Here is a 12,833-nt window from a genome sequence, read left to right on the forward strand (position 1 = left end):
CACAATTCTACCAGAGGGGTCTCCAAATCCACGAATCATTCATAGTGCAGCTTTAATGCTTTTTTTAATAATAAAGCAGCGGCTCGTGTTGACGCTGTAACAGCACCGGCCTGACATGTACCTGCTGCATAACGTGATCCAGCTCTGTTCAGCAGAGAAACTGTGTTCTATTACTGACATAAAACAAAGCTGTAGCTGGAATTCATCTCATAGAGGCGCATGAGGCAATATCTGCAGGATACAGCCTGGCCTTGCTGACCTTGCCGACATTTGTCTAAGGAATGGCTTTAACCCGCCACTAATGGCGGTGTAAAACTTTCACAGCTATGACCAGCACCTTCTCTTTCAGCTCCATTTAAAAGCCCCTGTTCCTTTATGTCAGCCCGCAGCCCATAACTCATTCGGCGTGTGTCGCTCGGGCTGTCAGTGTGCCAATTCCTGGCCGCCGCCGCTGTGAATGATGCCATCCCTCTGTTCCTCGGGTTCTTGGGTTGCCGTGGAGATCCACCTGAACCGCGCCAGTCACCGCGACCTGTCGCTCTGCCGCCTCATTAAGCCGGCTGGCTTGACTGATTGGCTGGAGGGGGTTTGCATTATTGATGAGGGACCAATGGCAGGATCTGATTAATTGAAACCGTCATGCACGCTGAGGCAGAGATGTGGTGACAAGGAGAGTCTGAGGGCTCTGAGAGCTGAGAGAGCCGATTCACACCGCAGTGTGCGAGGCTAAACGGCACCGCCAGCCCTGCCGGTCAGCTGGGGGACGCCGTCCGCTGTTCTCCTTGCACAATCCAAGTAAAGGAGGCCAAACCCTTAGGCTGTGTGGTGCTGTGACGGCCTCCTCTAGGCCTCTTTTTTTCCTCTCCGGTTTTTTTCCATCTTCAAAACAAGCAAATAAATAAACAAACAGATCAGTAAATAAAGACGATTGATTATGATAATCAGACGTGCTAGAAAAGCATCAAGTAAGCAAGCAAAAGTCACACCTTCTTCAGACCTGAGTCTACAGCCAACCCGCCTGCTCAGGACTACATTTCCCAGAAGCTCTTGCTGCAACATGTGACTCAGGGCTCCCAGAGATCCACCTATCCCCGTTCATCGCGAGGTATCGGCGCTCGTGGTTCTGTTCTGCCACTCTGTGTACGACCCGTTTTCTCTTTACGGCCACAGTGTGCTGTGCTGCCCGACTGAGTTTGGGTCGCTCTGTAGGCTCTGCTCCAAGCGTCTGGCTCCATCTGCAAAAAGTATATCAGTAAATAAGTTGTTATATAAGTTAATCAGTGAGTAAATAAACAAACAAAGTATTTATGATTTTCAATACATCAACAGATTCAATAAAACAAACAAATACATACATAAAGGACGTTTCTTATGATTTTCAGGATAATTCAGTACTTATATTAAAGTACTATAGTACTTTAGTAGTGTACTAAAAATCATTATCTATCCATCCATATATGTAATATATAAATAAGTCTTATGTCTGTCTGTCTGTCCATTCTCATGTTTGTGTACTTAGTTTCAGACACTAAAATTCACAAGATTAACAATAAAAATTGTTTATTTTATTTTTCATTTACTTAATAACTGAGAAAACAAAACATCCATTAAGTAGCAACCAAACAAAAAAAGAAGCAAATCTGTAAATCATTACATAAAGAATGCTGTAAAAAGTCAGCAAAATATAAAATAAATAAGCAAATAGTAAAATAATGTGATTTTTAGTGTAACAACAAAGCAAGCAGGTAAATAAATACACAATGTTACATTTTCAACAAATTAACAAAGTAGACTAGTAATTAAGTAACTAGTCTGTCTGTCTGTCTGTCTGTCTGTCTATCCTCCATCCACCTATATATGCCTATTAATTTTAGTACAGATAATACAAATAAATAATACAAACAAGTAATACAAATAAATAAATAAATAAATAAATATTTTCAGTAAATGAGCAAAAAAGACTATTAACTAAATAAATAAATGAATGGGAATAATGGGAATATGGTTTTCAGTATTCCAATAAAATAAGCATGTAAGCAAATAAATAAGTAAACAAAGTATATGTTATGCGTTCTGTCTAGAAAAGACAGCATACCGACAAAAGTAGGCGAGTAAGCAAATAATACATACATAAATAAATAAATAAATAAACAAATAAATAAATAAATAAATGTTCTGACTTTCGGTCTAGAATAATGCGGCTGTACATTTTCACAGCTGCGATCAGAGAATAAATAAATGAACACACACTTGCATGTAGAGAGCGAATGTGCACACACTGCAAATAAACCGCCGGAAGAGGAAAAGCAGAAAAAGCAATCTGAGCGCCTTTTAAAGTGCAATACATCTCCCTCCGTCTGATGGCCCTTAACAGCCCGGCTCTCCTCACTGACGGCCTCGGCCCGGCCCAAACAGCACCAACACGCGCAGGGAAGCTCCCTGAGCGCCGCGCGATTTATGAGCTCCTCGGCAAAACGCTGTCTTAATAACTCTGTAATTAATTTACATGCTGCTTAAATTGCGATGAGGACGAAGACTGAATTCATTTCCAGGCGTGAATATGCGGAGGGCATTAGCATACATGAATAAGGTATCACCGCCGCCGCCGCTGCAGGAGAACAAGGCCGGAGCCGGGCTCATCTCATCTCGCCCGGTCGCCGCTCTTCAGCACCGGTGATGCACGAAGAGTAAATAAATGATGAAGCTGTCAGGAGAAGCGCCGCAGGACAGAGACGGATTAGAAGCAGCAATCAAAAACTTACACGGCCCACCAGGAACAATGCACAGCTCCAATTATGGCCGCGCGGAGCCGGTCGGCATGTTAACACGTGCTTCTCTAAACCACATAAAGATGCTTTTAATTGCGAATGAAATTACGACTGACCACCTTTATGACGGAGCGACTCACTAAAGAGAACCCGCCTTTCTTTGTTCTTCCAGGTACTGTGAGGAGAACAAAGGAAACCCAAATTAGCAGGATTAATAAATGAAGATCAAATGAGCGGAAGCTCGTCGGAGTTGGAGTAAGGTCACGTTCGGCCCTCGTTATCCCCATGTTTCCTCATCTGCTTGGCACAGCTTAGAGGAGCACACTAGTGAAAGGGTTGTCCAGTGTGACTAGGCCGAATACCGAGCCGTCTCCAGCGTGCGACAAAAGGTTTTTCACATGTCCTCGAATTTCCGAAGACACTTTATACACCAAATCAGGTGTGACGTTCTGACCACCTCCTCATTTCTCCGCTCACTGTCCACTTCATCAGCTCCACTGACTGTATAGCTGCTCTCTGTAGTTCTACAGTTACAGACGGTTTTTCTGAGGTTAGTGACTGTCCAGAAGACAAATATGTTTTACCAGCGTTTCACACTTCCGTTTGGATCTATCCAGCTCCACTAGATGATGATGATCATTTATAGAGTGCTTTTAATGCTGATGGCAGTTTCAAGTGCTTTACAGTCCAATGATAAAGTTTAATATAATTTAAAATCATAAAACGATCAAATTAAAAAAGATAAACCGAACAGGCAGAGTTTTAATTAAACACCAAGTTAAAGAGATGCCTTTTCAGATGTTCTGTAATGTTGGGTTGATGCTCACAGATAGAAGATAAACCATAACGTTTATTAAAAGGAGAATGAACTGAAGTAACAGGTCAGCAACCAGACTGACCGCATGCAGGGGCAAAGACGAAAACAGGGTCAGATGCTAAACAGAGACCAGCTGGGGCTGCACTGACACAGGCTTATATATACGGAAACACAGGTGATGGTAATCATTATTCAGGCCACTGGGATCTGCTGGGTGGCTTGTGATTGGTTGGTGGAGTCATATGAGAAGCTGAGGGATTCTGGGTAGTGGAGTCCATTACAGAAGGAGAGTCAGAAGGAGCTCGACTGTCTAATAAAAGCTGAACTGAGCTCCACAGTTTAGAAGCAGAAGAACTGAGAGAGTCTCTGTGTTTTACTGAGGGTGAGCGGCAGAATCTGCAGATCTGAGATCATAAACACCCGTTCAGGAGCTTTAAGAGCTTTAAAGACCAGCAGCAGAGCTTTAAACTCTATCCTGAGTGATCCAGGCAGCCAGGGCAGCTCTTCTAAAGCAGGACTGATCTGATCTCTCTGTGTTGTTTTGGTTAGGATTTGAGCTTCTGCTGCATTTTGAGTTTTAGAGGAAGTGTTGTTTAATGTCTTCACATTCGAGTCACTTCAGAAACACCTTTTCTAACATGCAACGTGCTTTAAAAACCCAGCCGGGTTCCCACGGTAGGCACGGATGCTTCACCACTCACTAATATATTACGTTTCTCTAGATCCTTTAGTGTCTCCAGCTTTAAGATCACCATTGTGTAATTAGTCTTCTATGCAGACCAGGACTAAGTCAAGCCTGTCTTTGACTTTTCTGAGAGGATTTTTTAGAGGCTTGTCTTGCCTTGTGGGCCTTTAATCAGGCCTGGAATTTTGATCCGAACCCAATTATAGCCAGTTTGACCTGGCATGGCTTCACTTTTACTTCAAAACTTGATTTTCCACCTTTAGAGCTCAGGTTATAAAGAAGCTGAGACAGTGTGTGAAGTGCTAATAAAACAGGAAACGGTGGTTAATATATTCCCTTTCTTCACCTTAAGAACTCAAATAAAAATAAAAACACTGAAACAGGAGCATGTTTACCCCTGAGTTACATCACTTTTCCTTTTAACAGCACTTCTTAAACGTTCGGGGGCTGATGCCGTTTTGAAAAACAGAACTTTTTGCCATTCTTCTGTCTTCGGTGGCAGAACCGAACGGGTCCTTCACAATCAGAAGCAGCGTCTTTATTCGTCAAGTGCCAGATGTACGAGGAATTTCTCTCGGTGCAGGTGTCAACACAAACATATATTCAGTAAAATGAATGTAGAAAAAGATCTACTATGCATTATATGGACAAACGTATTGGGACACCTACACATCACACCTACAGGAGCTTCCATGAATCCCACTCTAAACCCATGGGCATTAATATGGAGTTGCTCCCCCTTTGCAGCTCTAGCAGCTTCCACTCTTCTGGGAAGCTTCTACAAGATGTTGGAGAGCGTCTGTGGGAGTTTGTGCTAATTTACTCAGAAGAGCATTTGGGAGGTCAGACACTGATGTTGGACGAGAGGGTCTGGCGCTTATGCTTCCTCACCTACAACAAGGCTGCCTTTTTGTGGAGCAAGGTTTCCAGTTTAACCCTCTGTGTTCTGAGCTTTACCTTCATCACTACTTTCCAAACCCACTGCAGCAGCTTCAGCAGCTGGAAACTCTCTTACACCGTTTCACACGAGTCTCCGATGTGGACTGAATGAAGAATGAAGGGTTTCCGGCGTGACGGTCAGTCCTTAAAGATCTCCTGAGCGTCCGTCGGTCAGTTTCACACAGAATGTAGACGGACACACAAATCCAGCAGCTCCACACGGTGAGAGGCAGATGACGTGTATCTCAGCCCCTCTTCACAGGCTCATAACTCCGGATGTGAGTGTCATATGATCTCGTGATGAGATGGAATATAAAGGGCGGCTCTATGGATTCAGGAAGGGTTTGAACTGGATTTCTGAGCTGGATCATCACAAAGATACAGAACTAGACATAGAGGCAGATAATTGGATGCATTAGTGGGTTTGTGGACACCAGAGGGTTCACCTCTCATTCTCCGGGGTATATTTTGTCCGTCTGAATTTTTGTGACCAAATCATAAAGCAAATTATTCAGTAACTGCATGAAATAAACGTAGATTTATTTTATTTATTTATTTACTGTAAAAGCCCCTCAGATGAACAGAACGTGTGTTTTATGATCTCCACATTTCACTACACGCTCACAATTTACTGCTGAGAGTAAAAATCTGCGCCGCTCTTTGTGTTGTTCTCTAAAAGTGATGTTTCCAGAGCAGATCACTGAAGAGACGCCGTCTGTTTATAGTTTAGAGCCCAGATTTGGGGAAAAACGGCTCGACTTTCAGTAGAAAAACAAACTGAGTTCAGCTTCTTTTATTATAAGGGTTTAAAATGACGTCACCGTCTATTAGACTGGAGAGAAGAGCTACAGCCTCACACGACGCCCAGCTTCTGAATGGAGCTTATGGAGTATGAACGTTATGGAGAACATGGCCCACCGGTATCTCTGTTTTCTCTTGGCTGAAAGTATAAACCTTTCTGGCCTCCAGTTTGTGCTGAATAGAAAACCCCATTCCACTCTTTACAGTTTACCTTAGTGCTAGCTTGGTAGTATTTATTAGCCTATAGATCAGTGGCTGAGCTAGCAGTCAGGATTGGTTGACACCACAGGGATTTCCAATGGTTCCATGATGTATTTGCATGCATGCTGTGTTTTACAGTGAAAATATGAAAATGATATAAAGTCTGGATCCTGTGGGATATAATGCTCCACTACTGAACACTGCATCGGATAATAAAGTCTAGGTTTAGCCCGGAATGACTCTTTAAAGATGGTAGACAAACTTTCAGAAACCTGGAATGAAATTTGAAGCCAACCGAGCAGCTGAAATGGTTTAGCTGCAAAACGCTGGCGTATGTGATGTGGCCATATGCTGAGCAGGCACAGACAGAGATCCGGATGGTGACCACACCGTATCCGTCATGCTGTTCGGGCTCTCGGCAGAGAGGAGACCTGCTCTAATCCAGAGGCCACACGCTCGTCCATCTTATGCAGCGTCTCCATCTGATTCAAATAAAAACTGAATGACGGACTGCTGTTTATATTGTAGGGCTCAAGTGGCCGTCACCGCCAACAGTCTTCATAGGAAGAAGCCCCTTTATTTATTTATTTCCAACATAGCATCTACATGAATATTCATATAGCAGGAATTGTTTGGAATATTTGTCCAAAAGTATCCAGACATACGGTGAATTATCCATCTAAACAGTGAATCAATAAACAGCTTGTGTAAAAAAACAAAAACAAAACATATACATATATATACATATATATACACAGATACAGTGGGGAAAAGTATTTAGTCAGTCACCAATTGTTCAAGTTCTCCCACTTAAAAAGATGAGAGAGGCCTGTAATTGACATCACAGGCAGACCTCAACTCTGAGAGACAAAATGAAGAAAAAACATTCAGAAAATCAAGTCGTCTGATTTTTAAAGAATTTATTTGCAAATATGGTGGAAAATAATTATTTGGTTACCCACAAACAAGCAAGATTTCTGGCTCTCACAGACCTGTAACGTCTTCTTTAAGAAGCTCCTCTGTCCTCCACTATTTACCTGTATTAATGGCACCTTTTTGACCTCGTTATCTGTATAAAAGACACCTGCCCACAACCTCAAACAGTCAGACTCCAAACTCCACTATGGTGAAGACCAAAGAGCTGTTGAAGGACACCAGAAACAAGATCGTATGTGAAGAAATCTACTGTGGGAGCAATAATCAGAAGATGGAAGACCTACAAGACCACTGCTAATCTGCCTCGATCAGGGGCTCCACACAAGATCTCAGCCTGTGGGGTCAAAATGATCACAAGAACGGTGAGCAGAAATCCCAGAACCACACGGGGGGACCTGATGAATGACCTGCAGGGAGATGGGACCAACGTTACAAAGGCTACTGTCAGTAACACACGACGCCGCCAGGGACTCAGATCCTGCAGTGCCAGACGGGCACTGCTAGAGAGCATTTGGATGTTCTGGAAGAGCATTGGGAGAATGTCATGTGGTCAGATGAAACAAAGTAGAACTGTTTGGTAGAAACACAGCTCGTCGTGTTTGGAGGACAGTGAATGCTGAGTTGCATCCAAAGAACACCAAACCAACTGTGAAGCCTGGGGGTGGCAACATCAGGCTTTGGGGCTGTTTCTCTGCAAAGGGACCAGGACGACTGGTCTGTGTACATGAAAGAATGAATGGGGCCATGATCTGTGAGATTTTGAGTGCAAACCTTCTTCCATCAGCAGGGCATTGAAGATGAAACGTGGCTGGGTCTTCCAGCATGACCATGATCCCAAACACACTGCCAGGGCAACGAAGGAGTGGCCTCTTAAGAAGCATTTCAAGGTCCTGGAGTGGCCTAGCCAGTCTCCAGATCTCAACCCCATAGAAAACCTTTGGAGGGAGTAGAAAGTCCGTGTTGCCCAGCGACAGCCCCAAAACATCACTGCTCTGCAGGAGGAATGGGCCAACATACCAGCAGCGGTGTGTGCCCACCTGGTGAAGACTTACAGAAACCGTTTGACCTCCGTCATTACCAACAAAGGATAAATAACAAAGTATTGAGATTAACTTTTGTTATTGACCAAATACTTATTTTCCACCATTATTTGCAAATAAATTCTTTAAAAATCAGACGATGTGATTTTCTGAATGTTTTTTCCTCATTTTGTCTCTCGGAGTTGAGGTCTACCTATGATGTCAATTACAGGCCTCTCTCATCTTTTTAAGGGGGAGAACTTGAACAATCAGTGACTGACTAAATACTTTTCCCCACTGTATATATATGGCCACAGGTATAAAGCCGAGCCCCTCGGCCTGCAGACTGCTTCTACAGACATTAGTGAAAGAATGGGTCGCTCTCAGGAGCTCAGTGAATTCCAGCGTGGTACCGTGATCGGACGCCACCTGTGCAGCAAGTCCAGTCGTGAAATTTCCTCACTACAAAATATTCCACAGTCCACTGTCAGTGGGATTATAACAAAGTGGAAGCGATTGGGAACGACAGCAGCTCAGCCACGAAGTGGTCGGCCACGTAAAATGACAGAGCGGTCAGCGGATGCTGAGGGGCATAGTGCGCAGAGGTCACCGACTTTCTGCAGAGTCCATCACTACAGACCTCCAAACTTCATGTGGTGGAGACGGGATTATGTTCTCTATTCCTGTTCCAACATGACTGACCACCAGGGCACAAAGCAGGTCCATAAAGACGTGGATGAGCCAGTTTGGTGTGGAAGAACTTGACTGGCCTGCACAGAGTCCTGACCTCAACCCGACAGAACACCTTTGGGATGAATTAGAGCGGAGACTGTGAGCCAGGCCTTCTCGTCCAACATCAGTGTCTGACCTCACAAATACGCTTCTGGAAGAACGGTCAGAAATTCCCATAAACACTCCTAACCCTTGTGGAAAGCCTTCCCAGAAGAGCTGAAGCTGTTATAGCTGCAAAGGGTGGGCCGACATCATATTAAACCCTATGGACTAAGAATGGGACGTCACTCAAGTTCATATGTGTGTGAAGCCAGACGACCGAATACTTTTTGAAATGTAGTGTAGATAAACTGACATGAATACAAGGATAATACACTACACTCCTTTGATAATAGATCACTGCATCCATAGACAGCTTTGTTTTTGTTTACTGAAGTACAGACTCTCAGAGTAAAGCTTAAATGCAAAAATAAGGTCAAAGCCTAGAGATACAGTAACAGGTCTATGGAGAAGTCAGCAATGAGTATTAGAACAGAGATTGTTTCAGCATAAATAATCTCAGAAGTTCTGAAATCAGCTTTGAATCAAGCTTGACTGTAACACCACAAATCAATCAAGGACTGATCGCTGGGCTGACGCATCTCAATTCATATTTGATGTGGCGAGAGTTGCTCAGACTGTAATTATCTATTTTTAAGAAAGACGGCTGTGTCATGAAAACGGAGAGGCTTTTCTTGTCGGTTTCAAAATGAATGAGGCGGAATGAAACTCTCTCTTCACGCTGGCTGTGACTTCAGAAAATCCCTCAACAGAACTCAGAGACTGCAGGACCAACACTCCAGGGATGAGCCAACACTTCAGTCAGTAATAAAACAGCCAAGAAAGAAGTTCCAGCTTTGAGCCGGAGCTTCCTGGAAAAAATGAGACGTTCCAGAAATCATAACATTTCAGAAAGACAGGCAACCGGTTCAGAAGACGAGGAGCACTTCTGCATTGCCCACCGTTTGAACCCACCTACTGCTAAGGGGGAAATCCATTATACATAGTGAGTGTGTGTTGGAAGAACGCTGCTGTGATTCCGAGTGGAGAGAGGATCCGTCATGCAGCATGTTCATATACACGCCTGCTGAACTGCAGTGTGGCTGCAGGCGATTATGATATGGGAAGGTTACCGTTTACTGCGAAGCCCAGAAGCAGCCCCTCAGCATTGTGTCCATAGACTCAGTCTGTGTTTGCACACTGCTAATCCTATTAGTGTGCATTTTAAATGAACTGGGATTAGCTCAGGTAATCATATTCTGTGTTTTGGTGGGCTTTGCCTGAGGCTGATGAATATTAAGAGCAAATTAATGTCTTGGCCCAAAACAGAGGCATGAACCAACAATGAAAACCGAACAAACTTGGTGCTCCATTGTTCCAGCTGTGAAACCATCAGTGGCGTTTAAGCATCATTACATTCAATATGGGAGTGCAGCAGTGGGGTAGAGCATAATTTTAGGGGGGCTGGTTTCAGGTTGGGGGGCCTACAAGGGAGTATTAAGGCCCAGAGACATTGCTATAGTGTGCATGATGAGCACCAACTTCGTTCTAGGTAAACTGTTAGGGAATTAGAGTTCCCTAACACAGCACAGGACTTCCTGTAACTGGCTAATGTTAGTTACACTAACAGCTCGACAACCGTCACGGACAAAGCAAATCAGCCTTTACCTGATTTGGTATTTGAGGCCGACACTGGCTCCTTATTCATATTTGCCATTCCACCTTAAATGGTACAGTTGTTAACGGCACAGTTTAAGGTGGAATGGAAAAATTCAAACGTGGTATTCAAATGCCACAGCAGGTAAAGGCTAATTAAAGAGGACCGGTTATGGTTTTCTGTTTTTTTGTCTTTCCCAAAAAGATACAACACACTAAAGGAATTTTTAAACATTCTACAGTCCCAAAACAGTCCCGATCTATCGACCGATCAGAACAGAGCGGGTGAGCTGACCAATCAGAGCACACTGGGCTCATCGGGAGGTGGGACTTAAAGACACAGGAGTTCTAACAGAGCGTTTCAGACCGAGGGTGAATAGAGACGAACAGTATGAGGGAAATGTGTTTTCGGAACATTGAAGCTGTAAATCTGTCCTAGTACATTAAAAATGAGCATAATGGAACCTCATTAACGACCTCTACAGCAGCTGGAGCAGATGTTTACAGTGAACTGACTGCTGTTTTAACCTTTTTTCACAGTCTTGAACTTTGTTGTCTTTCCCATCATCAAATAAGACCACCTGCTTTCTAGGTAAAGCCTTGGGTGCATGCCTTTTAAAGTCCTGACCGATTATAAAAGACTGGTCTGCAGATTTGGTCTGGTCTGACTGGTTTCTGCAGATTGTTTTGGATGGCTTGGAATCTCCACTGTGCAGCACTTCGGTTCTTGTTGAGCCAAACTAAACAGCCGTTAATAGGAGACGCAGATAAACAAACGTGGAGCGGCTGCTGCTGCAGTAAAGAAACGGCTAGTGCTAATATTTAAGTGAGATTAATGAATGTAAAGAGTTTTAGATGTCCATGCACTCAATTGTGCCTTAATCTCAGTTTATTAAAGATTACAGCTTATTAAAGCTACACGAGTGATTTTTCTTCTTTACTTGCCGTGTTTTCTTCTTTCGTGCTCTCAGTTCTCATTGGCTGTTCAGATGGAACCATTGATCAGCTTTCAGTGCTAGATTATGCTTGGGCCTATCAAACGTTTGATAAACTACTGCTGGTCTAGAGCACGACTGGAGGCAGTGAGTCTGAGTCGGCACGCGACCCCGCCTGACTCAAAATCTGCAGACTAGAGCCGACCAGCGCAGCCTCAGACTGACGGAGAATCAGAGCTAGAATTGGGGTAAAACTCATGTTCCACTCTGGCTTTAGGAACTAGCACAGCTCAGCTGAGCTCCCGGACTCAGGAGAATGACGGTTCCACTAAAACTAAATAAAAAGACAGAGCGTGATTGTTTTGTGTGCATGAAACTGTGTAAACGTTGCCGATGTTCACCTCTGTGATGTTGTCACAAAGAGCTTTGTGAGTCTCTTTTATGCACTTAAGTCATGAGAATAAAAGAAAACAGCTCCTTTGAACACGATGACCTCACATTCATTGTCGTCTGAGAACCTTTTTATGTTTAAAGAATGTTTCAGAAATCTGGTGGGGGAGGGGGCCTGGATTTCAAGTGGAAGGCTTAGGCCTCCCAAGGACACAAGGATGGAGCAGAGACTTGCGATTGCTTCCAAGTCCCGCGCTTGGGGACCTCTCGTTGTTGTGGTTTGTCCATTCTAACACACCATATTCACTCCTTCAGGTGGGTTCTCAGATCTTGGCGCGCTGAGTCAGGGGTTTACAGGCGGATGGGGGGCTGAGAATGTTTGAGGATGTTGATGAAGTTGTGGAAAGTGCACCAGAGGTTCTATTTATTTACCCAGGAAAAGTGACCCGATATAAATGAGCCTCTGTGGAAGTCATTCTCTGCATGGATGGGCTGTGGATGAAGCTGTGGTTATGGATTTTTCCATAAAATAATAACTAATGCTGCTCTGCCACAGCCGTGGAATTCGGTTTCCATCTCTGTCCTGGTCTAATGAGATGCCTTATTCTGAATAGCATGCCTTACTGGCTTAGGATAATACACGGCCCGCCAGCTTCCAATATGTGGTATTTGGATATTCTAATACGGTCAGATTCATAAATATTTGGATGCTGAAGAAGTTACTGTATTTTATCTGCCTGCCACAGCACACTGGAGTTAAATAGTCCAGAAAAAGTCCAGAATCTCAGCTTAATTTAAGATAATCTGCTATTAGTCCCACAGTCAGAAAACTCTCAATTTGAGGGTATTTACATCCAGAATGGGGTAAATGAGGTTGGGGAACCAGTCCTGGTTGTCGGATTGATCCCCAGAGCC

The sequence above is a fragment of the Pygocentrus nattereri genome, chromosome 24 (genome assembly GCF_015220715.1).
Source record: "Pygocentrus nattereri isolate fPygNat1 chromosome 24, fPygNat1.pri, whole genome shotgun sequence".
Lineage (NCBI taxonomy): Eukaryota > Metazoa > Chordata > Actinopteri > Characiformes > Serrasalmidae > Pygocentrus > Pygocentrus nattereri.